This window comes from Haematobia irritans, chromosome 5, assembly GCF_050003625.1.
Source record: "Haematobia irritans isolate KBUSLIRL chromosome 5, ASM5000362v1, whole genome shotgun sequence".
NCBI classification, from domain to species: Eukaryota; Metazoa; Arthropoda; class Insecta; order Diptera; family Muscidae; genus Haematobia; species Haematobia irritans.
The window spans coordinates 9066633-9090872 of NC_134401.1; positions in this window are offsets into that span (position 1 = coordinate 9066633).

Here is a 24240-nt window from a genome sequence, read left to right on the forward strand (position 1 = left end):
TAAATAATCAAAAATTTATTCTTTCCAGCTTTCATCTAGTTTTGCGGGATTTCAGGGAATTCAGCATCGGTAGCCACTTTTTTCATATATATGTTTAAAATAATGTAGGATATCGGCTCATATGAGTATGACTATAAGGATGAATCAATAGGGTGTGGAAACTCAATTCTTTTGGTTCAGGAAAATAATCAAAAATATTTTCATTCCAGCTTGCATCTATTTCTGAGCGATTTGAGAAAGTCCAGCATCGGTCGCCACTCTTTTTTCATATATTTGTTAAAAATAAAGTAAAGCACAAAGGATAGCGGGACACACAAGTACAACTAAAAGGATGAACTTGATGAATCAATAGGTTCCAATACCAGCGGTGTGGAAACTCAATTTATTTGGTACAGGAAAATAATCAAAAATAGTTTCTTTCCAGCTTGCATGTATTTCTGAGGGATTTGAGTAAGCCCAGCATCGGTCGCTACTTTTTTCACATACATATTTGTTTAAAATAAAGTATTCTCATATGTTGTAGATTAGACATCAATGCTCAAAAATTAGAAATGTATAATTTAAGAATAAAACAAATAAAATTTGCTTATGAAATTGAAAAAAAAATTTTAAATTGAAAATTATTTTTAAGCAGAACATTTGAAAATAAATTTCTCACATTCTATAATTCACTCAAACTTTGGTAGTGTCTCCAAAAATAAATGGGATTTTGAGAAGTATTATTATTTACTCGATTTCTCTCATTCTTCAAATTGGAAAATGAAATTTAGGGGTCTGCCACGGGATCTCCAGAGCTCATTTTTTGTGTAAGTATCTCTTGGTCTATGTATTTTGAAATAACTCACAAACACTTCAGGATAATTGCAGCTTGCACAAACTCCTTGTTCAGCTCACGTTGTAGGCAAGAGAATTTTCCAATAAAAAATAATTGAAGCATAAGACTAACGTTAATCCTTTCTGCAGTGTAGAATCTCGGTTCAAATTATTTAATATGAACTCACTCAAACTCTCTGAAGTTTTTTGAAATTCTTCTCATTTTTCAAATTGGAAATGAAATTTCGAGATATGCCAGATCCTGGTCTGGCGGTATTTCGAAAAAAATCACAAACACTTGAGGATAATTTCAGCTTCAGATAATTCTCGGTTCTCCATATCAATTTCGTTTCTTTTTTTTCGGCCGATTTCAATGAATTTAGAGTTCAAATTGGAAATGAAATTTCGAGATATGCCAGTGCTCATATGCGTTAGCTTATCCTGGTCTGGCGGTATTTCCCAATAAATCACAAACACTTGAGGATAATTTCAGCTTGCTCCTTATTCAGCACAAATTGTAGTCTAGAAAAGATTCCAAAAAGTGGATGCACAAGACCAACTTTAATCCTTTCGGCAGTATAGATTCTCGGTTCTCCATATCAATTTCGTTTCTTTTTTTCGGCCGATTTCAATGAATTTAGAGTTCAAATTGGAAATGATATTTCGAGATATGCCAGAGCTCATTTGCGTTAGCTTATCCTGGTCTGGAGGTATTTCGAAATAAATCACAAACACTTGAGGATAATTTCAGCTTGCTCCTTATTCAGCACAAATTGTAGGCTAGAAAAGATTCCAAAAAATGGATGCACAAGACCAACTTTAATCCTTTCGGCAGTGTAATCTACACTCGGTTTTCCATATCAATTTCGTTTCTTTTTTTTCAGCCGATTTCAATGAATTTAGAGTTCGAATGGTTCAATATGGCGACTTGAATATGATTTTAAGGATGAACTTGAACCCGAATCATTAGGATACAATACCAGCATTGTGGAAACTCAAATTTTGGATTACATATCAATGCTCACTTGTAATATGTTGAGAAAGGCATAAAGATATGGGACAAATGTTTTCACAAGGTTTCGACTGTAATTACTTTAAGAAAATATTACAAATACGGGCAGCTTATGAAATTGAATATTCATATTTCTCACATTCCTTAATACGAATTCACTCAATCTCTCCGATGTTTTCACAAATAAATGGAATTTTGAGAAGTATTATTATTTACTCAATTTCTCCCATTCTTCAAATTGAAAAATGAAATTTCGAGATATCTTCCGATAATTCCAGAGCTCATTTTTTGTGTATCTCCTGGTCTATGTATTTTAAATTAAATCACAAACACTACAGGATAATTTCGGCTTGCTTGCATCTCCTCATTGAGCACAAGATTCCAACAAAAAAATTGAAGCTCACAACACCAACGTTATCCTTTCTGCAGTGTAGATCTTCGGTTCTCCATATCGATTTCGTTTCTTTTTTCCCCGCCCGATTTCGGTGAATTTGTAAATCACATTTTCAATTAGGATTTCTTTTTACGATAGTCTCACGAAATAAACCAAGATCTTGTCAAGACTGCAGTTAAAGATAAACTGTTGAAATTACTAAAATGAACTCCCTATTTATACTCGTAGCCTATCATGGCGAGGTTCTATAGAAAAAAAAACACCCTAAAATACGTTACATTTATTTGGATTGTTTTGTTTTCCAATGATCTTCTACCTAAAATAGGGGTTGTAGTCTTTATTCGTAGTTTTGGTATTGAGGTAGGGATTTATGCCTGCTATCCACAAAAGGAAACTACCTGGGGCGTCTTTCTTATCTTAATGCAGATGTTCGAGGAACAGTTTACTTAGGCGGCAAACAAATTATATTTTTAACGGAAATTTTGTATTAAAATAAGGGTGGTTCAACAATAATGCATTTTGAAGATTAGTTAAAGCAAAAAGGTTCATTCTATTCAAGTCTAGTTTTGTGGGCAATTTATATTTTCTACTAATGCAGCTGAATGCATTTTAGGTAATTTAGCAAATTCACAAATGTCCTTGCAGCTGCTATAATCGCTTTACCTAAAAACAAATCAAACCCGATATGAATAGCATGAATAATTTTTGTGCAAAAATGAATGCATATAAAATTGCAAACATTACAAGGTCAAGAATTTTATAACTGCCAAAAAAATTTGTGAATATTATGATATAAAATATCAGTTGGTGAAATTGATGAAGGCCTTGGATTTTGATTTTCGAAATTATAAAAATTTTATTTAAATTAAAGATAATATAGCTGATGACCTCAGTTGTCAATGCTATTCCTACTTTTATACTAATTTTGTATATACTTTAGTATTAGTTATAAATAAATAAATAACAAGTATGTACGGCCGAATTACTTGGGTTGCGGTAACACTTGCCGATGGCAAGGTATCTTAAAACTTCCTAACACCGTAATTATACCACATAATCCATACGTGGTATATATTGAACTACAAAAGGCCGACTAAATACGTATATAATTAAGTTTGACAACATTTTATATAGAAATATAATTTTGACAAAAGTCTCTATAGAAATAAAATTTTGACAAAATTTTCTATAGAAATAAAATTTTGACAAAAGTCTCTATAGAAATAAAATTTTGACAAAATAAATTTGGCAACATTTTCTATAGAAGTAAAATTTGGAAAAAAATTTTCTATAGAAATAAAATTTGGAAAAAATTTTTCTATAGAAATAAAATTTTGACAAAATTTTCTATAGAAATAAAATTTTGACAAAAGTCTCTATAGAAATAAAATTTTGACAAAATAAAATTTTGACAACATTTTCTATAGAAGTAAAATTTGGAAAAAAAATCCATAGAAATAAAATTTTAACAAATGAATTTTGCTCCTCCAAGAGGCTCCGGAGGTCAAATCTGGGGATCGATTTGTATGGGGGCTATATATAATTATGGACCGATATGGACCAATTCTTGCGTGTTTGTTAAAGACCACATTCTAACACCACGTACCAAATTTCAACCGGATCGGATGAATTTTGCTCCTCCAAGAAGCTCCGGAGGACAAATCTGGAGATCGGTTTATATGGGGGCTATATATAATTATGGACCGATATGGACCATCTTTTGCATGCTTGTTAGAGACCATATAGTAATACCATGTATCAAATTTCAGTCGGATTGGATGAAATTTGCTTCTCTTAGAGGATCCGCAAACCAAATCTGGGGATCGGTTTATATGGGGGCTATATATAATTATGGACCGATATGGACCAATTCTTGCGTGTTTGTTAAGGACCACATTCTAACACCACGTTCCAAATTTCAACCGGATCGGATGAATTTTGCTCCTCCAAGAGGCTGCGGGGGACAAATCTGGGGATCGGTTTATATGGCGGCTATATATAATTATGGGCCGATATGGACCAATTCTTGCATGGTTTTTAGAGACCATATACTAACACCACGTACCAAATTTCAACCAGATCGGATGAATTTTGCTCCTCCAAGAGGCTCCGGAGATCAAATCTGGGGATCGATTTGTATGGGGGCTATATATAATTATGGACCGATATGGACCAATTCTTGCATGGTTTTTAGACACCGTATACTAACACCACGTACCAAATTTCAACCGGATCGGATGAATTTTGCTCCTGCAAGAGGCTCCGGAGGTCAAATCTGGTGATCGGTTTATATGGGGGCTATATATAATTATGGACCGATATGGACCATCTTTTGCATGCTTGTTAGAGACCATATAGTAATACCATGTACCAAATTTCAGCCGGATCGGATGAAATTTGCTTCTCTTCGAGGATCCGCAAACCAAATCTGGGAATCGGTTTATATGGGGGCTATATATAATTATAGACCGATATGGACCAACTTCTGCATGGTTGTTAGAGACCATATACTAACACCACGTACCAAATTTCAACCTGATCGGATGAATTTTGCTCCTGCAAGAGGCTCCGGAGGTCAAATCTGGGGATCGGTTTATATGGGGGCTATATATAATTATAGACCGATATGGACCAACTTTTGCATGGTTGTTAGAGACCATATACTAACACCACGTACCAAATTTCAACCAGATCGGATGAATTTTGCTCCTCTAAGAGGCTCCGGAGGTCAAATCTGGGGATCGATTTGTATGGGGGCTATATATAATTATGGACCGATATGGACCAATTTTTGCATGGTTGTTAGAGACCCTATACTAACACCACTTACTAAATTTCAACCAGATCGGATGAATTTTGCTCCTCTAAGAGGCTCCGGAGGTCAAATCTGGGGATCGATTTGTATGGGGGCTATATATAATTATGGACCGATATGGACCAATTTATGCATGGTTGTTAGAGACCATATACTTACAACATGTACCAAATTTCAGCCGGATCGCATGAAATATGCTACTCTTATAGGCTCCGCAAGCCAAATCTGGGGGTCCGTTTATATTGGACCGCGTAAAAGTGGATCGATATGGCCCAATTGCAATACCATACGACCTACATCAATAACAACTACTTGTGCCAAGTTTCAAGTGGATAGCTTGTTTCGTTCGGAAGTTAGCATGATTTCAACAGACGGACGGACGGACATGCTTAGATCGACTCAGAATTTCACCACGACCCAGGATATATATACTTTATGGGGTCTTAGAGCAATATTTCGATGTGTTACAAACGGAATGACAAAGTTAATATACCCCCATCCTATGGTGGAGGGTATAAAAATAATTAAATTAAATTAAACGATCTCAGAGCTGCAGTATATTAAATATTGGCCGAATTGGACTAAAAAGAGTTGGTCCATACACCACATTATCAAGATTTGGTTTTGTTTCCAAAGTACTTGGATCCAAATATTTATCGAATGCGATGGTCATTGGTAGTAAGTACATCCCTGATCTCTTGAACGTGAAAAATATCAGATATATTGACCCTAACCTAACCATATATCGCTCGACCCAGCTGTTATTCAAGTGCCATGGTCACCATCGCCAGATCCTCGCCTATTTCGCGGTTTTGTCCAATTTTTGCAAGTAACAGGTTGGCTGATAAGTCCCCGCTCTAACAAAGAAAAACATATTTTTTTGTCAAAATTCGTTTTTATTATTCAACATAGTTTCCTTCAAGAGCGATACAACGATTATAACGACCTTTCAATTTTTTGATACCATTTTGGTAGTACTCCTTCGGTTTTGCCTCACCGGGGACTTATCAGCCAACCACCCTTTGGTCTCTTGAAAGTGAAAAATATCAGAATTTTGAGCCCTGAACCTAACCTAACCATATATTGATCGGCCCACCCATATTTATATGAAATTTCCGTTATTAAGTTCTCGTTATTGCGCAAACTAACAATTTTTGATGGTTACTTTTCTTTAGTAATTCATTTTAGAGAAAATATACTTTCTTTGGGGATCAATCCGCTAAAAAAAAAATTGCCTAAAATAGCTTTAATTTTTTCTGATTTTACGTATTTGTTTCGAATTTTAAGGTCTACAATCGATTCGTTATTCGCCATTAAAAGATTTAATTTTTTATTATATTTGGTTCGTGGTACTTTTTGCACTAAGACGACAGAATTTAGCTATAGTCTTAAATTTTACAAATATCGTAATTTACTTACTATAAATAAAGACTTTAATCGTCCATCTTCTTAAAATTTACCTCAAGCAAGTAGTATCACATTTGCCACATGAGTTGAAACTAATCTAACAAAATTTTACAAAAAAAAGATCTACTAAAAATCTACCAAATTTAAAAAATTTTCATTTTGAGTTTTGTTTTTTAATGAAATTTTTAAGGTTGGTATGGAAATTAAGATTAAAAAATTAAATTAACACAAAATGATCACTCCCAATAGACTTTTTTTGGGTGAGGAATATTTAAGAAAAATTACAGAAACCCCAAAAACTCTACCAATCTAGCAAACAGTATAAAATCAACAATTTTTGATAGAATTCTACTAACTGTGGCAACCAGGGCTGTGGAGCCGGAGTCGGAGTCTTGGAGTCGGAGTCTGAAGATTTTGCTGGAGTCGGAGTCGTAAAAATTTTGCTCGACTCCGACTCCGGCTAAACCAAATTTTTTAAAACACTTCACATTTTTGTAACTAAGCAAGTTTTTACGCAAATTAGTTTCCATTGCGTTATTCATTCGATCAATGTACAGCATGATTGTAAATGAAAATCAACTTCCAATTACGGCTATCTTTTGATATTTCCTAGAATGTTAGATTAGCAGATGGGCTGGATCGATCCATTTTAATACCCGAAATTATTTTTTTTTAATTTCATTTTAAGGCCATATACATATGTGGAATATTGACAGAAAAAATTGTCAAAGCAGTTTTTTATAGAAAATTTTGTCAAAATGTGATTTCTATAAAAAGTTTTGTCAACATTTTATTTCTATAAAAATTTTTTCAAAATTTTATTACTATAGAAATATTATTTTCTATAGAAAATTTAGTCAAAACTTTATTTGTATAGAAAATTGAATTAAAATTTTGTTTCTATAGAATATTTTGCAAAATTTTATTTCTATATTTGTTTTAAATTTTATTTCTATTGATATTTTATTTCTATAAAAATTTAAGTCAAAATTTTATTTCTATAGAAAATTTTGCCAAAATTTTATAGTAATAGATTTTTTATTAGAAAATTTGGTCAAAATTTTATTTCTATGGAAAATTTTGCCAAAATTTTATAGTAATAGATTTTTTATTAGAAAATTTTGTCCAAATTTAATTTCTATAGAAAATTTAGTCAAAATTTTGTTTCTATAGAATATTTTGCAGAATTTTATTTACTACACAAAAATTTTTCTAAAATTGTATTTTTATTGATAATTTTTTCAAAATTTTATTTCTATAAGGAAAAATTGGTAAATTTTATTTCTATAGCAAATTTTCTCAAAAATTTTTTTCTTACTGATGCTCACTGCTATAAAAAATGTATTCGAAATTTTATTACTATAGAAATATTTTTTTCTATATAAAATTTAGTCAAAATTTTATTTCTATAGAAAATTTAGTCAAAATTTTCTATCTATAGAATATGTTATTTTGCAAAATTTTGTTTGCTACACAATTGTATTTCAATTGATAACTTTTTCAAACGTTTATTTCTATAAAAATTTTTGCCAAATTTTATTTCTATAAAAATTTTATTTCTATATATATTTGGTCAAAATTTGATTTCTATAAAAAATTTTGCTAAAATTTTATTTCTATAGAAAATTTAGTCAAAATTTTGTTCTGTAGAAAATTGTGCAAAATTTTATTTCTATATAAAATTTTGCAAAATTTTATTTACTAGACAAAAATTTTTCCAAAATTGTATGCTCACTTCTAAGTCGAAAACTTGTAGAAATGACTCAAATTTTCAAATTTTTCAATGAATGAATCATAAATGCAATGTCTAAACAATTATAAATATTTCCCAAATATTGCCCGAGATTTTGTAGAAGTCTGATTTGAGATTTTATCAAAATGTAGATCTAAATACAAAGTTGTGCAGAGTATATTATAATCGGCCCGCCCGACTTTAGACTTTCCTTGCATTTTTATTTTTTGTTAAAATTGTGTTACGTCCCATAACGTTAGATTTAAATTTAAAGTACATAGATTTTGTAGAAGTATATACAATTTTGTCTAAATCGATTCAGATTCAAATTCATGCATATGGGTATATAAACCTTTATATAGCTCGCATCAAATTTAAAGGATTTGAGATAGTATCAATAATTTTGGTCCACAAATACATATACTGTTGGTATCTTCTCATATTATGATGGGTATCTATAGCATTATTTTATTTATTAAACATTGCCCTAAATTTGAAATATAGAGTTTAATTGGCATCTAATGTGAAATTAAAACCTTTTTTTTGCACACATAAATAAATACGATACTTTATATCGATAACTTACGGTACCCCCACAATAGAACTACAAATTAATGGTATTAAAATGAGATTTAGTTATATTACCCGGAGTCGACTCCGGAGTCAAGCTGATGAAAAATGCTGGAGTCGGAGTCTAGCAAAATTGGCTCGACTCCACAGCCCTGGTGGCAACCTTGAATAGCATTTCCTAAAAATCTACAAAATTAATCATCTACGTGAAATCCGATTTAGATATAAACCACACATATATACATATATATTTATGGTTCTTTTTATTAATTTATGAACCTCTTGAAATTCGCAAGGTATTATCAACTTCGACTATTGATTGAGAAGAGAAAGACGATCATATCGATATTGACCGCATGGAGTTCCGAACTGCTGTTCTATTCCATTCACCACTTGGTTATATTTCCAAACCTACTGGACCCAAATATCAATGGAATACGATGATCACCACACGCATATACATACGAGTATACGAATTTCCAATTAGTTATAAACTACTTTCTTTAAAAGCAAATAAATTATGACAAGTCAACGATTGTCTCCAATATTTGTTATTTCGAAAAATTTTCAGTTTAAAAAGAAAACTTATTTTGTCTATAATTTCGTTCCTCAGAAAAGAAAACTCTTCTTCAGTGCACCATCATGCATTCTTACGTGTCTCTTTTATTTTGATAAATAGCTCCTTTTATCTCTTGAACGAGTGAAAAGTATCAGGCATACGATCTTAGGACTTAACCTAACCATGTATCGCTAGCTTTTCATAGTATGGTGATATCACTCAAATTTTGATTCTGAAATAGCAATTTTTGTCTTAAAAGATGTAGGCATGTGGCAGATACCTACTTGTGTCACCCGGCTTGGGCAAATATATCAATAATGGACTTAGTAACATTATTATTTTGATTAGTGTTGAGAAAAAAACAACATGTATATTTCCATAAAGTTTTCAAAATTTAGCCCATACTTGGCACCAAAAAAAAAATCCAGAGAAGAGTAGATTTGAAGACAAATCTGTTTCGAAATTTGTCTGTATGAAGCTACAGGCAGCTGATTTTTCAATGAAAACTCCCCGGTAGCAAGAAACAATGGAGACAATGGAAATGTAATTCCATCTGCAGGCTAAGAAAAAGAAAAACAACCACTAGAATATTTTCTTACAGTTCAAATGAATTCTCGTCGGCTAATAATAGTCTGAGGGATTTATGAATCTTACTTAATGCTAATTGTTCTTTGAAAAAAGGGGAGGGAGGGAACAACTGCATTTGTTATTCTTTAAGATCTTAACGAGTTTCGTCTGCCATGGAAATTTTGTTAGACCATATTGTATATTACTACAAATGCTGGTTACCTGTTAGAAACAAGACGTTTAAGATCATCGTGATCGGAGCGATGGTCGTTAAACTCTGCTTCTTACACATAAAATAGATCTTTGTAAGATCTTCATGGCTTTCTTTGGTATGTGACGACCTTGTAATTATTTGAGGATCAAATTCTTTGTTAAATAAAACATGCTTCATCTTTAAGAGACAACCAACAACCCTTGAAAGTTTATAGAACTCATTCATTTCATTTCCTAGTATTAGGAAATAAAATGTCTTCTTTCCAACATCGCATCCGATTGATATTTGGTATTTTCTAGTATTAGAAAATGAAATAAAATGTAGAGAAATTAGAAATATAGCATTTCATTTTAATACACAAGAATTTTAATTAGAAATCTATTTTTAAGAATGTGGAAGTTACTGCAAAACCGACTATGAACAGTGAATTCGTAAGATCTTGCCAATTAGCTTATGGCTCCTAATTAAAATAAAATACAAAATTTTGTTAGTCGCTTTTGTGTGAATTTTCGAAGTTATGCTGCAAATATGGGCGGCATTGTACAAAGGGGCGTGGTACCTTTTATACAATCTAATATATAAAAATAAGTTGTGGTTTCCTTCCTGACGCAATAACTCCAGAACGCACGAACGGATTTCCACGGTTTGGCGTTCGTTGGAAAGGTCTTGGGCTCCGTAAGGTTCAAGAAAAATTTCAAAGGAAAAGCGGGAAAATCTTTTTTTTATATACAGCGTCATCTCTGATGCAAGTCTAGAAGGCACGAACCGATTTCTACGGTTTTGCATTCGTTGGAAAGGTATCCTAAGGCTCTGTAAGGTTTATAGCAAAGAAGATTCAAGAAAAGTTGCAACGGAAAAGCGGGAAAATCTTTTCTGACATACAGCGCATATTACAAAAATGTATAATTTGAATTTATGGCAGTTGCTTTTGTTATAAAATAATTTTATTTTTTTTTCACATGAAAAATGTTCGGAGAACGTTGAGGGTAATCAGAGAGGGTACCTAATTTTTTGATATCTGGTGGGGGACATCCCCCTTGCCCGTCTTTTTCAAACTTGGGCCCAAGTTCTCCAATTTGGGTGAAATTTCCAAGGAAGGTTAGGCGTGATATCTAGACAAAGACCCGCTACTTTATTTTTCGATATTTGGTCGCTGAGGTGGACCACCCCTTTATACGACTTTTGTTTAAAGTAATGTAAAAAACAAAAATGCTCTGATTTACTTCAGATTTACAGAGAACACGCCGTGAGGTTATGAATTTATAATGTACCCGATTTTGAAATATTTGGACGGGGGACCTCCCCTTGCCACAATTTTTGAAAATTGGAACAAAATTATCCGATTTGCTTGAAATTATCAGGGAAGTTGGAAGGGGCGTCTAGGCAAAGAACAGCTACTTTATTTTTCGATATTTAGTCGTGGAGGAGGGACTCCCCTTTGTCCCACTTTTTTTTAAAGTACAGTGAAAAAACTAAAATTTGTCAACTTACTGAAATTTTACGGAGAACTTGGGGGAGATTATGAAATTTATATGATATAAATGTTTTTTAATATTTGGTCGGTAGGTTATATTATTATAATGGATATCTGATTTTGTGATATTCGGAAGGGAACAGGGGCCTCCCCTTTCCATGCTGTTTAAAAATTGGGCTTATAATTTGCTTGAGATTTTCTGGGACGTCTACACAATATATAGAGGAGGGAGACCTCCTCTAAAACTAAAAAAAAAAACTAAAATTCTCAAGTTTACTTGAAATTTTAAAAGGCCGTAGCGAAAGGTTTTGAAATCAATATGGTGTACTTGATTTTTGGGTATTTGGACGGGAACCTTTTCCTTGCCCCACACTATGAAACTTGAAGGAAAGTTTACAGATTTTTTTAGAATTTGCAGAGAATGTGACGTCCCTTTTCAAAAAATAGAACAGTGTCTAACCTTCTCCGATTTACTTGAAATTGGGAGAAGATTATTAAATTTATACAGGGTACATGATTTGTCGATGTCTGCTTGGGGAAGGTGAATAGTGAAGTTAGGTAGTTTGTGAAATGAATATATATGTAAGTGAATTTACGATATCTGGTCGGGGAGGAGCGAAGGAGGGGGCTTCCCTTTAGCCTGATTTTTTCAGAATAGAAAGTAGAGGATTGTCGATAAATTGGAACTCGATACATAATTTTATGATTTTTCTACAGGTTTCTGCCATACTGTTTTAAGTAAAAACCCTAAATTTACATGAAGTTGACGGGCAACGTAGAGGGTGCCTCATTTTCCGGTATATGTTTGGGAAAGGCGTGTCCAACACTTGAACAAATGTTAATATGGTCAATTTTAAGTACTTTTCCCAATTTATTGGACGGTACGTTGAGGAGAAGTATACCTCCCCTTGACAAACTACCGCTTGAAATGCACAGGAAATGTAGAAGATTGTCCAACGATTTGAATACAGAACAATTAAAAAAAAAAAAACAAAAATTGGTTGAAAGGGAACACCACCTACCCGAGGTTTGTTAAGCCGGTCCGTTTTACATCTGCATAACCGCCCTATTTCTGTATATAAACGAAAAACCAAGTAGTCCGATTTTTTTTAAATGTGTGAGGAAACTATGGATATATTAATCAGTACTTCAGTTTTTGTGCCAGTCTTCCCCTGACCCTACTCTTTGAAAGAGTTCAAATCTCTTCGAACTTGTTTTCAAATCGAGGGATATGGTTGACGATGTTAACGAAAATATAGTAAATTAATAAAACAAAAGAATATGAAAAAAAATATCAATCAATGTAATATTATCCATTGCACAACGTTTCCCATTGTATATACAATTATAAGAATTGTCTTTGTGAGCTTACTAAAACTTCTGAGCGCTTGATATAACCATGACGTTAGAAATAAATGGCTACCTTTTAGCAGATGTTTTCGAATTCTCTTGTAGACGACCTTCTCTGAGCTGTTTAAAATTCTAAAGGAAAACAAAACAATAAAATCCTTTCTTAGGAGGACCAAAATGGGAAACATTTGCTCTCTAAGATGATCCCAAAAGGAGGGAATATTCATCCCTTAAAGTTTCCTGCTGTTCAACAGACAGAGACTGGCTGGCTTATCGCTGATTCAAAAATCTCAACAAAGAACAGGAAATATTTGTGACCCATGTAATGGCTATGCAATTAGTAAAATGATTCTTAGGGATTTTTAATCTACTTTCAAACATCTTGGAGATGATGAGTTTTTCTGAGAGCCTGGTAAAACCAAAACGTTGGAAAGAAGACATTTTCTACTGCAAGAAAAATTATTAATTGAATGATTTTCTGGAAACCTTCAACGATTGTTGATTGTCTCTTAAAGAAGATTGTTTTATTTTAAAAAGAGTTTGCTTGCTCAAATATTTTCAAGATCATCGCAAACCAACAACACCAGGAAGATCTTATTTAAAGATATCTTATGTATGTATGAACAAGAGTTTTACGATCATCATTCCAATCACAACGATCTTAAACGTCTTGTTTCGAACAGGGAACCAGCATTTGTAGTAATATACAAGAGGATCTAGCAAAATTTCTATAACAGACGAAACTCTTTAAGATCGTGAAGAATAACAAAGGCAGTTGTTTGTTTATAAATTCCCTCCCTTTTTTTTCAAAGAACAATTAGCATTTGGGTAAGAATCGTAAATCCCTCAAACCATTGTGAATTCATTAATGAATTCTATGAACAGTAAGAAAATATTCTAGTGGTTGATTTTCTTTGTCTTAGGCTACACAGGGAATAATATTTCGATTGTCTACTTAGCTTCTAGCAATAGGGGAGTTTTCTTTTGAAAACAGCTGCCTGCAGCTTCATACAGAGATCGTCTAGACAGATTTTTCTTTAAATCTACTCTTCTCTGGAATTTCTTGGCTGGAAGAATGGCCTAAATTTTAAAATCTTCATTGGAAATATGTATGTTTTACTTGTAAAATTAATCCAAATCCTAGTGTAAAACAAGTATATACAGTCATATATTCAGCCAGGCCGAATCTTATGTACCCTCCGCCATGGATTGCATAGAAACTTCTACTAAAGACTGTCATCCACAATCGATTTACTTGGGTTGCGGTAACACTTGCCGATGGCAAGGTATCTTAAAACTTCTTAACACCGTCTTCTAAATAGTAAGTTAGTCCATATTAAACAAAAAAGGCCGATTAAATACGTATATAATTCAGTTTGACAAAATTTTCTATAGAAATAAAATTTTAACAAAATTTTCTATAGAAATAAAATTTAAAAAAAATTTCTATAGAAATAAAATTTTGACAAACTTTTCTATAGAAATAAAATTTTGACAAAATTTTCTATAGAAATAAAATTTAAAAAAAAATTTCTATAGAAATAAAATTTTGACAAAATTTTCTATAGAAATAAAATTTTAACAAAATTTTCTATAGAAATGAAATTTTGACAAAATTTTCAATAGAAATAAAATTTTGACAAAATTTTCTGTAGAAATAAAATTTTGACAAAATTTTGACAACATTTTCTATAGAAATAAAATTTGGATAAAATTTTCTATAGAAATAAAATTTTGGTAGATTATTTTTTGGCGAGAGGGACAAATTTTTGTGTGATTGGCGATCGGCTATATATAACCATAGACCGATATGGACCAATTTTTGCATGGCTGTTAGCGGCCATATACTAGCGCAATGTACCAAATTTCAACCGAATCGGATGAATTTTGCTCCTCAAATAGGTTTCGGAGGTCAAATCTGGGGATCGGTTTATATCGAGGCTATATATAGTTATGGACCGATATGGACCAATTTTTGCGTGGTTGTTACAGATGATATACTAACACCACGTACCAAATTTCAACCGGATCGGATGAATTTTGCTCCTCCAAGAGGCTCCGGAGTTCACATCTGGGGATCGGTTTATATGGAGGCTATATATAATTATGGACTGATATGAACCAATTCCTGCATGGTTGTTGGATACCATATACTAACATCACTTACCAAATTTCAACCGAATCGGTTGAATTTTGCTCTTCCAAGGGGCTCCGGAGGTCAAATCTGGGGATCGGTTTATATGGGGGCTATATATAATTATTGACCGATTTCTACCAATTCTTGCATTGGTGTTTGAGACCATATATTAACACCACGTACCAAATTTCAATTGAATCAGATGAATTTTGGTCTTCCAAGAGACTCTGTAGGTCAAATCTGGTGATCGGTTTATATGGGAGCTATATATAATTATGGACCGATATGGACCAATTTTTGCATGGTTGTTACAGATGATATACTAACACCACGTACAGGAGCCACCGTGGTGCAATGGTTAACATGCCCGTCTTGCATACACAAGGTCGTGGGTTCGATTCCTGCTTCGACCGAACACCAAACGTTTTTCAGCGGTGGATTGGATAATTTCTGAGGGTTACAAAGCTTCTCTAAGTGGTTTCACTGCAATGTGGAACGCCGTTCGAACTCGGCTATAAAAAGGTGATCTCTTGTCATTGAGCTTAACATAACTAACCTAACCTAAATAACCTTGGTAAATTTATTCCCCTTAAATCAATAAATTCAATTGGCGAAAACACCGGATATTTCTTACTATGCGCAACTGCAAGAAAGCAAAGGGATGGGGCCACGTAACGAATACACTGAAAATCTATCATTTGAGATTATGGTTACTGTTTGGGCAATTCTGAATTCTTGGTATAAATGTGATGAATAATCGATATTTGCTAAACAAAAAACGTTAAAGACATTATGAGAACATGTTTTTGAAAAACTTCAACGCCCTATTTATTATTTTATTTAAGAATATTTTAGCTGATATTCAAACACAAATCAAATTTTCCTTATAAAAAGGACATTTCTTTAAAATGCATGCCTTAAAAAAAACATTATACTGATACATTTCTATTAATATATTAACATTATAATATAATAACAATAAATTCTGTTCTTTATTGTGCGGTGATATGTAACTTCATTTATTGTTATTGTGATTTATTTAGGGTAATATTTACGGACATCTCTCAATATCGATCGGTTTCCTTATAGTTGTAGGAAAAATCTACCCCCAAAGAAATTATGAATCCTGTCTCCATGCTTTACATCTTATGAGTTCTTGTTACATTTTCAGAAGAAAATCGATAGATAACTCCAAGGTAATGAGATATTTTGTATGTTAACATATGGTTATGCATGGAAAAATTTAAATTCGAAATAAAACAACTGGTTTTAGCTAAGAAATTTATTTAAATCTAAGATATTATTAAATTTACTATTTAAATATAAATTTATTATTTAAATATAAAATTTACTATTTAAAATATTTAAGTATAATGTAAAACTCAATTTCGCTACAAAATAATTTTTATATTTCTATTATATAATTTCTTTTAAATATAGCCTAAAATTTTCGTATTTATCTTCCCGCTTATTGGGAATAATCAATAATCAGAAGTATATGGCAATAACTATATTCGAGTGGCAAACATATGGCAACATATCTAAAATTTGACCATATGTCATGTGTCATAAAAATAATGGTTAGTATACCCCATTACTGGGGCATTTATGCTCATTCGCTATGGTCATGCGCCTAAACAATATTTTCACGTTATCGATCGACTGTTGCAACAGAAATACACCAAAACTACTCGGCTATTATTATAAAAATTTATTTTGACAAAATTTTCAATAGAAATAAAATTTTGACAACATTTTCCATAGAAATAAAATTTTGACAAAATTTTCTATAGAAATAAAATTTTGACAAAGTTTTCCTTAGAAATAAAATGTTGACAAAATTTTCTATAGAAATAAAATTTTGACAAAATTTTCTATACCAATAAAATTTTGACAAAGTTTTCCATAGAAATAAAATTAAAAAAAAAAAATCTATAGAAAAAAAATTTTGACAAAATTTTCTGTAAAAATAAAATGTTGACAAAATTTTCTATAGAAACAAAATTTTGACAAAATTTTATATAGAAACAAAATTTTGATAAAATTTTCTATACAAATATAATTTTAACAAAATTTTCTATAGAACTAAAATTTTGAAAAAATTTTTGATAGAAATAAAATTTTGAAAAAATTTTCTATAGAAATAAAATTTTTTGCAAAATTTTCTATAGAAATAAAATTTTTTGCAAAATTTTCTAAAAAAAATAAAATTTTGACAAAGTTTTCCATAGAAATAAAATGTTGACAAAATTTTCTATAGAAATAAAATTTTGAGAAAATTTTCTATAGAAATAAAATTTTGACAAAATTTTCTATGGAAATAAAATTTTGACAAAATTTTCTATGGAAATAAAATATTGACAAAATTTTCTATGGAAATAAAATATTGACAAAATTTTCTATGGAAATAAAATTTTGACAAAATTTTCTATCGAATTAAAATTTTCAAAAAATTTTCTGTAGAAATAAAATTGTGACAAAATTTTCTATAGGAATAAAATTTTGACAAAATTTTCTACAGAAATTTAATTTTGACAAAATTTTCTATAGAAATAAAATTTTGACAAAATTTTCTATGGAATTAAATTTTGACAAAATTTTCTACATAAATAAAATTTTGACAAAGTTTTCTATGGAAATAAAATTTTGACAAAATTTTCTATAGAAATAAAATTTTGACAAAATTTTCTATAGAAATAAAATTTTGACAAAATTTTCTATAGAAATAAAATTTGACAAAATTTTCTATAGAAATAAAATTTTGAAAAAATTTTCTATATAAATAAAATGTTGACAAAATTTTCTATAGAACTAAAATTAAAAAAAAAAAGTTCTATAGAAATAAAATTATGAAAAAAAATTCAATAGAAATAAAATTTTAACAAAATTTTGTCAAAATTTTCTATAGAAATAACAGTTTGACAACATTTTCTATAGAAATAAAATTTTGACAAAATTTTCTATAGAAATAAAATTTTGACAAAATTTTTTATAGAAATAAAATTTTGACAAAATTTTCTATAGAAATAAAATTTTGACAAAATTTTATATAGAAACAAAATGTTGACAACATTTTCTATAGAAATAAAATTTTGACAAAATTTTCTATAGAAATAAAATTTTGACAAAATTTTCTATAGAAATAAAATTTTGACAAAATTTTCTATAGAAATAAAATTTTGAGAAAATTTTCTATAGAAATAAAATTTTGACAAAATTTTCTATAGAAATAAAATTTTGACAAAATTTTCTATAGAAATAAAATTTTGACAACATTTGCTATAGAAATAAAATTTTGACAAAATTTTCTATAGAAATACAATTTTGACAAAATTTTCTATAGAAATAAAATTTTGATAAAATTTTCCATAGAAATAAAATTTTGACAAAATTTTCTATAGAAATAAAATTTTGTCAAAATTGTCTATAGAAATAAAATTTTGACAAAGTTTTCCATAGAAATAAAATTTTGACAAAATTTTCTTCAGAACTAAAATTTTGACAAAATGTTGAAAAAAATTTTCAATTGAAACAAAATTTTATATAGAAACAAAATTTTGATAAAATTTTCTATACAAATATAATTTTAACAAAATTTTCTATAGAAATAAAATTTTGACAAAATTTTCCATAGAAATAAAATTTTGACAAAGTTTTCCATAGAAATAAAATTTTGACAAAATTTTCTACACCCAGAAAAAAGTGACCCCTTCTTTAAGTTAAAATGAACTCATTGTGAAGAAAGTTGAACTTCGTATAGCGCCAAAGACATTTTTATTTGTTTGAACGATGTGATTTTCGTAGAAATTAGGAATAATGCATTCCATATATTAGTTAACATTTTCCTATATTTATATACCACTATACTACAGAATGAAAAAATGTAACTAATTTGAATTCATATATGGAATGATTTTATTGAAATTTTTTCATTCATTTCGACAAATCTTACACATTTGTGGTAAAACTTTTACTTCATAATTAGAACTGCTTACCTTCGTTTTTAAATACAATTTTATTTATTTCTATAAGCAATTTTATCTTCAATAAAAGACATGTTTTATTAATATATTGAATATATTTATTAAGAATCAACAGCATAGAATCTCTTTGAAATATTAGTTTATTAATCCACTATTTCCAATTTCCGTGTGATATTATCAACTGTAAAACGCACTTTTTCTTTTTCTTGTACTTTTCACTTTTAATAAGTTGCTGCCTAACGATTTTGTCCTCCTTTTACAATTTCAATACCTACAAATATAAAAAATCATAAAACATTTTTGTTGCAAAAGGTTAGCGTCACTGAATATTACCTGATAATTGAAGATTCCAAAATGAAGACAAATGAAAGGGTTGTTATTCTGCTGGTGTTTTCTTTCTTTATACACTATAACGAACATTGATAGATTTATTTAAAAAAACGAAAATTTTTCTCACTAATTTAAAATAACAAATATTTTATATATTTTATTTGTTATTTATTATATTATTTTACCATATTATTTTTTAACAATCTCTCCGTATACCAAAACAACGCGATTCCAACTAAAAAAACAACCGACGCGCAAATATATCGATTACACCCACGCGCACACATACCGATTACATCGATAACAGTTATAGATTACAGGTAGATAAAAGAAATATAGGAAAATTTCCTATATTCTAACAAGTGTGTCTCCTTAAGTTTTAAAAGGATTGAATAATTCTTAGTACGAATGAACTAAAATATTTTTTTATGCCAAGTGTTGTTCGTATGTATGAAAAACTTTCTATTATAAAGGAAGTCGCAATTATCATTTTATAAGAAATTTTACTAATTTTGAGGAAACTTGGTTTTAGTTCGGTTTTTGTTTATTTTTATGAATGCTTTGTTATCGGTGAATAAAATTTTCTTTTTCAGTAGTAAATTCTTATACCCAGCGAAGAAAATAGTATGAGTAAAATTCCATGCCTTATTCTAGTTAATGAACTATTCCTAACTGCTTACAGTTTAGGATTTTTTTACTGAAACGAGTAAATTTTATTATTTTTCACAAAAATTTACCTTAATGGAAATAAAATGGATAAACTATATTGGTGAAAATTTTTTCCTTTAGTTTCGAAGGCACTTTTTTCTGGGTGTATACTCGCAAAGAAAAAAAACGTTTGGAAAACGTGTACCGAAAACGTTTTTCTTTTGTTAGAGTTTTTTGAATTGCTTCGAAAATTTTAAACTTTTATCACCAAAAAAAATCGTTTGTTACAAAATTTTTATTTTTTCAATAAAAAAAGTTATTTTTGAAACAAAAACACAGTCCATTTCGTTTATATCAAACACTGTTCTTTTCTGACTTTAGGTCTTTAATAAGACACATTTTACAGTTCAAAATTTAATATAGTACAATGTAATGTTGAACATTTTTTCGGAATCTTCCGAACATATCTGGAATATATGTAAAAAAAAGAAACAAAAAAAACTTTGGTCGAAGCAGGGATCGAACACACGACCCTTGGCATGCAAGTCGGGCGTAGCAACCACTGCTCAACGGTGCTAAACTAAATGTTTGTTTCTGTTAAATAAACTTTGTTTATTCGGTTCGTGGGCGCCGCAAGCTATGCTATATAAATATAATTATCTATTGATGACCATAACAGGCACATAGCTCAGTGGTTAGTGTGTTGGCTTGCAAAGTGCATGGTCCGCGGTTCGATTCTCCGTCCAGGCGAAAGGTAAAAAAATTTTAAAAATTTATAAAATCGTATAATTTCTTCTACATTGTTGGTGTTACAGGAAAAGGTGTTAACAACTAAAAAACCTCCTGGATGTGAGAAAGATGTGAGGGAAAATGCAATTAGCAAGAAAAAAAATTTTTTTTTTTTGAGTTTGTCCTTATGAAATTGTTTTTACATCCTGGAAAAGAATAAACGTTTATCACAAAAAGTATATACTTTTCTCCCAAATACACTTCCTTAAAGCGAAAAGCAAATGAGAAACGAACTTTGTTTGTCTAAAATTTCGTTTATGAGGAAAGAATTATTTTTTTGCGTGTAGAAATAAAATTTTAAAAAAATTCTCTATAGAAATAAAATTTTGACAAAATTTTCTATAGAGATAGCATTTTAGTTGTTTTTGATCTCAGCTTAAAACTACAAGTGTAGCTTAACCAACAGAGGAAAAGTATGCTTGTCAAATTCATTTGGGCAAAGCCCTATAGACTGCAAGATGGTTGGATGTACAGCTGTTTCGGAATTACCACATTCCTCATCAGCATCCTCTACTTGCAGCAAAACTATCAACCAATTATCAGAATAAATTCGGGTAATTCACTCAACCCAAAGTGAACTACACTTGAACCTTCCGAAAAAAGGTTTGATAGTCGGCTACTGCCTAAACAACTTTGCAAGCATATCTCTTTTCCTTTGCCAAACTCAAATCATCGATTTGAATGTAATTGGCTGGGTTTGTTTTTGAGTGTGCTTCCTTTATCTTCATTCGTTTTGTTTGTTATTGTTAGTTTCTCTTCAATCATTATTGTTGTTTTTGATCTCAGCTTAAAACCATGCATTGACTAAACTACAAGTGTAGCTTAACCAACAGAGGAAAAGTATGCTTGTCAAATTTATTTGGGCAAAGCCCTATAGACTGCAAGATGGTTGACAAAATTTTCTATAGAAATAAAATTTTGAGAAAGTTTTTATAGAAAACTTTATATATAGTATTTTCTATAGAAACAAAATTTTATAAAAATTTTCTATAGAAATAGAATTTTGACAAAATTTTCTATAGAAATAAAATAAAAAAAAATGTCAAAATTTTCAAAATTTTCCATAGAAATAGAATTTTGACAAAGTTTTCCATAGAAATAAAATTTTGACAACATTTTCTATAGAAATAAAATTTTGACAAAATTTTCTATAGAAATAAAATGTTGACAAAATTTTCTATAGAAATAAAATTTTGACAAAATTTTCCATAGAAATAAAATTTTGACAAAATTTTTTATTGAAATAAAATGTTGACAAAATTTTTTATTGAAATAAAATTTTGAGAAAGTTTCTATAGAAAACTTTATATATAGAATTTTCTATAGAAATAAAATTTTGACAAAATTGTCTATAGAAATAAATTTTGAGAAAATTTTTCTATTGACTTTTTATGTATTGTTATTGAGAAAATTAATAATCAGCTGATTTCGTTTGCCTTCATCCACGATATGGCAACGCTCAGCATATGTCAAAAGCCAACAACCACTACATATATACAGCTTCCCGGGGGGATGAAAACGTTTGCAAAAATTTCGGTCATGCGCAAACATAAAGCGGGAATTGGTCACGTTATCGATCGATGTGACAACTGTTGCAACCCAACCCAAACAAAAACCGGTATAGGTCCTTTGTGTCAAGTGTTTTATGTATGGGTTATGCGACAACAAGGAATGGTAGAGTTATTGGATATTGGATAACATTATGCGCAGATGCGGTAAATTGATAGGTGGGGACCAGATGCTACTCTAGCGCGAATATGGTTTTATCTTCCAATATATTCACTTCCTGTCAATTTCTGAAGGCTGGGTGGAAATTCTCTAAAAAATCGATATGTTTACCATGAAGTGTAGAAATTTCCGTATTCAATGCGGGAACAAATACAAAAACATGATGAGATAAAAATTGTACGTGTGATGCTTCGAGATGATTATCTCTATTTCCTGAATAATATTGGTGATTACCAAAATTCCGCCATAATCTCACTTCCGTTTATAATCAAGCATGTGCTGTCAAAATTATAAATACGTTGATTTATATTATCGATCGTTTTAACCACCCGCCCGTATGACAGTATTATATGTATATAAGTTATTCTCAATACCACAATTGACTTCTTAAAATAATGATATGAGGTTTTAATATGCGCAGGAGTTCCCAAAGTATTTTCTCTTTTACGGTCCTATTTTTTCTGAGAGCCTTATAGATTGGGGTTAAAAATCGATTACATATTGCAACAAAGGCAAAGACATTTTCTGTATATCTCCACTGAGAGGAGTGAAACAATATCTGATGGCAAAACCACCCAGAAATCGAATGGAGTTTCTACATGTTTTATTTAATTTTTATTTTATTTAATTGAATTGAATTGAATTTAATTTTGATTACAATAATTATTTATTTATTGGTATAGGTATTTCCATCTATATCAAGTGGTCCATAGGTATTATACACCTTGGATAAAAACATATTGAGTGTCCAGTTATAATGTACATATAAGTTTTCAAAAAAAAATTTTTTTTTGGTTACTTGTCCTGACCTTTCGCAACAATATCGATCGATTTAACATTAGATACTTCTTAAAGTAAAAGTGGAATGGGACTGGCATGCGTGTTTAAATATATCTTAGGGATGATTTTTTTTCGTGTATAATGCCAGTTACCCTGAGGGAATCATGTATCTGTTGATGATTTCTGACCACCTGGTATTTTTTAGGTTAGAAATCTATGATTTCGATGGAGGCATATAAACGATTATGACTTCTATGTAATACTCTAAAATAGAAGATTTTCTTTTGGAAAACTAAAATATAGTGGGAATGGGAGTAATATTCATTTCATTCAAAATTGTTTGAATTATTGGGAAAAATCAATAATCAACTGTCAAAAATTCATTGCCGGATATGGCAATAATGGCATCTTCCTTATACCAATTGGCAATCCTTTTTATGACGCCTGCAAAAGACAACAGCTGTTCTGTACCATTTTGTAATGATGAGGGGAGGTTGGTATAGCCTACGCTCTTTAAACGCATGCGTAGAGAGAATACAGTCACGTTATCGATCGATATGACAACTGTTGCAACCACCAAAAAAGCCGGTTGGGCCATATTATCTCCAGTTGGTGTTTGATTATAAACATCCTGTTAGAGAAATAAGAGTTACCGGATTCGGAAAATAAAGACTGGCCGGAGTATGATAAATTATCTTTAAAGAATGCCATAAAAACAATGTTTTTAGATACATACACACAAAAAAAATCACAAAATTTTTCCAATTAACATTTTAATTGAGTTTAAAAAATATTCAATTAAAAATTTAATTGATTCAACAAATTTTTTAATTGAAACCAAAATCAATCACAAAAATAATAGTATCAATTAATTTTTTAATTGGATTAATTAACTTTTTAATTGACCTTCAATTAATTTTTTAATTGATAATATTATT